This window comes from Orcinus orca, chromosome 7 (genome assembly GCF_937001465.1).
Source record: "Orcinus orca chromosome 7, mOrcOrc1.1, whole genome shotgun sequence".
Classification (NCBI taxonomy): Eukaryota; Metazoa; Chordata; class Mammalia; order Artiodactyla; family Delphinidae; genus Orcinus; species Orcinus orca.
Genome location: NC_064565.1, coordinates 116866302 through 116870125, shown reverse-complemented (window position 1 = coordinate 116870125; position 3824 = coordinate 116866302).

Below are 3824 nucleotides of genomic sequence, written 5' to 3'. Positions count from 1 at the left end.
AATTCAAAGTCAGGTGAATTTGAGGTGAATCTAACTTGAAAAAACAAGACTGTGTTCATTCTCGGGGCTCTAGTGACTAGTCTCCAAGTCCAGTTTGGGGCCTCAGCGCTTTTGAAAGTGTGTGTTTCACACCAACAAGCATGTAGTATGCGATGAAATGAAACCACAAGCAGACTCTAAGACCTTCACCATTTTCTCCCATTTGTGGCAAAAGAGAACATCTAAAAATATTTATCCATTTCACAGAAGCAATGTAAAAATAAAAGCTGAGAACAAGTCATGCCAATGGATGGGGATTTTCCTGGAAAAAAATCCTCAAGCGCCAAAGTGTAAATAAATGAATAAACATGATCAGTCATACGAAGGCATGGAGCTCAAAGTTCAGGATGGCTCTCCAGGAGAAGAATCCCTACCCTTTGGAATAGCCGCCTCTCGGACTCACCTCCTTTCTACACATATGTACATTTTAAGGTCGTTCTAAAGCTTTCCTGGAGATCCTGTGGGCTCTGTTTAGTTCTGGGGCTGCAGAACTGGACATGACACAGACTTACTCTTACCCAAAGCTGTAGACAAACAGTTGTTCTGCAAAGTGACCAGGGCCTTAAATGCAAAACTGCAACCATCCCAGATTATCAGAGAAGAAAGGAAAGATCCCTCAGTAAGTGATTGTGGAACCATAACATTTAGAAAGAATAATTTAGATTATTTCTTCCCATAGACCGACGTACTTCCTAGATGGATTCAAGAGGGACATATTTAATCATCTATTTTTTCAAAAAGCAAAAATACTCAAGAAAACAAACATTGATCATCAAATCTTTGGAGAAGGATAAGCTTTATAAGTTTTGAAGCAATAGAAGAAATTACCAAGCAAAAGGTAATCAGATTTTGGCTAGATAAAAATTTTTAATACCAGTGTATTAAAGATATAACCAGGATTTCAGAGTAAATGGATAAAGAAAATGTAATTGTGGTAAATATGCAGACAGAGGGTTAATTTCACAGCAAAATGCCAATGGAAGAATAGGGTTGGGGGTCATGAACCAAAGATTCACAAAAGGAAATACAATTAGTAAACAAATACTTGGGAAAATTTCCAGCAGCATTAAGGATGGAATAAATACAATTAAAATAATTACATACCATTTGACCTATCAAGTTAACAAAGTTTATAAAAATAAACACCATTGCCACAGAAGGTACGGAAACAGTCCCTTAGATCAGCAGTGGACAATACTTATCCAGAGTTCTGAAACCATCTGTGGTGACAGACCAAATAGTCTAACTTCTGGGAATCCTGAGGTAATGAAAACAAATACCATAAAAGCTTCAGAGAGAAAGATTTTCATCACAATGTAATTCATAATAATGACAAACTGATAATATTATAAATACCCCCCAAAGAGACAAGACGGTTAGGAAAACACACTGCAGAAGTGATTACTTATATTTTAAAAGAGTATATCATAACAAGAAAAATATGTCTGATAGAATATTAAATGGAAAAAGCAGAACGTGAACTTGAATATACAGCAAGATCAAAATCATAATAAAAAGGAATTACATGGAAAGTCAAAAGAGACATACCAGGATGTTTTCGTGGTGGGATTAAGAGCGATTTACTTTTCATTTCATTCTACTTGTTTATATTTTACAAATGTGCTTTAGTGAGTACACCAGTGGCTCGCCAGTATAAGTATCACTAAGGCACTCCTGAAAAATGAGGATTCCCTGGCCCAGATTATCTGATCTAATCTGGAATCTACATTTTTATTAGCATCCCAGGGGATCATAAAAACCAGTTCTCAGATACAAACTGGGTATCTGACAGATCAATTCAATTTTGACCCCAACTACCCAGAATTAGCACAGGCCCCAAAGTAAGGGCAATGTCCTTCAATTCAGACACTACCTACCTATGGTTGGTATCAGATCCCACAGTTAAAGGGCGAGGTCCCCAGAGAACTGCCCTCACTTCAGATGGCAGCCAAAAATGGTATCCCGTGGCTTGCCGGACTTCTGTCCAACTTGACTACAGATCTGGGAGTTCTCACAACTCCCCACTTCACATCTGATAATTTGTTAGAAGGACACACAGAACTCAGGAAAGAGCTATACCTGCAATTACATTTTTTTTTTAAAAAGAATACAAATTAGCCGGATGAAGAGGTGCACAGGGTAAAGTCATGGGGAGGGGAGGACAGGGTAGCTTCCAAGCCCTCTCCTCCTGGAACTCAGGTGCGCCACCCTACCTGCACATGGGTGTCTTCACCAACTGGGAAAGTCCCTTGTTCCTCCGTGTTCAGAGTTTTGCTGAGGTTTTTTCTTTTTCAATTTTTTTTTAAACATCTTTATTGGAGTATAATTGCTTTACATTGTTGTGTTAGTTTCTGCTGTATAACAAAGTGAATCAGCTATACGTATACTTATATTCCCATATCCCATCCCTCTTGCATCTCCCTCCCACCCTCACTATCCCACCCCTCTAGGTGGTCACAAAGCACCGAGCTGATCTCCCTGTGCTTTGTGGCTGCTTCCTACTAGCTATCTATTTTACATTTGGTGGTGTATGTATGTCCATGCCACTCTCCCACTTCATCCCAGCTTACCCTTCCCTCTCCCCGTGTCCTCAAGTCTATTCTTTACGTCTGCATCTTTATTCCTGTCCTGCCCCTAGGTTCTTCAGAACCACTTTTTTTTTTTTTGGATTCCATATATATATGTGTTAGCATATGGTATTTGTTTTTCTCTTTCTGACTTACTTCACTCTGTATGACAGATTCTAGGTCCATCCACCTCACTACAAATAACTCAATTTCGTTTCTTTTTATGGCTGAGTAATATTCTATTGTATGTATGTGTCACATCTTCTTTATTCATTCATCTGTCGATGGACACTTAGATTGCTTCCGTGTTTTGGCTATTGTAAATAGAGCTGCAATGAACATTGTGGTACATGTCTCCTTTTGAGTTACGGTTTTCTCAGGGTATATATCCAGTAGTGGGATTGCTGGGTCATATGGTAGTTCTATTTTTAGTTTTTTAAGGAACCTCCATACTGTTCTCCATAGGGGCTGTATCAATTTACATTCCCACCAACAGTGTAGGAGGGTTTGCTTTTCTCCAAACCCTCTCCATCATTTATTGTTGTAGATTTTTTTTTTTTTTTTTTTTTTTTTTTGCGGTACGCGGGCCTCTCACTGTTGTGGCCTCTCCCGTTGCAGAGCACAGGCTCCGGACGTGCAGGATCAGCGGCCATGGCTCACAGGCCTAGTCGCTCCGCGGCATGTGGGATCTTCCTGGACCGGGGCTCAAACCCACGTCCCCTGCATCGGCAGGCGGACTCTCAACCACTGTGCCACCAGGGAAGCCCTGTTTGTAGATTTTTTGATGATGGCCATTCTGACCGGTGTGAGGTGATACCTCATTGTACTTTTCATTTCTCTAATGATTAGTGATGTAGAGCATCCTTTCATGTGTTGGTTGGCAATCTGTATATCTTCTTTGGAGAAATGTCTATTTAGGTCTTCTGCCCATTTTAGGATTGGGTTGTTTGCTTTTTTGATACTAAGCTGCATCAGCTGGTTGTATGTTTTAGAGATTAATCCTTTGTCAGTTGCTTCGTTTGCAAAATTTTTCTCCCATTCTGAGGGTTGCCTTTTGGTCTTGTTTATGGTTTCCTTTGCTGTGCAAAAGCTTTGAAATTTCATTAGGTCCCATTTGTTTATTTTTGTTTTTATTTCCATTTCTCTAGGAGGTGGGTCAAAAGGATCTTGCTGTGATTTATGTCATAGAGTGTTTTGCCTATGTTTTCCTCTGACAGT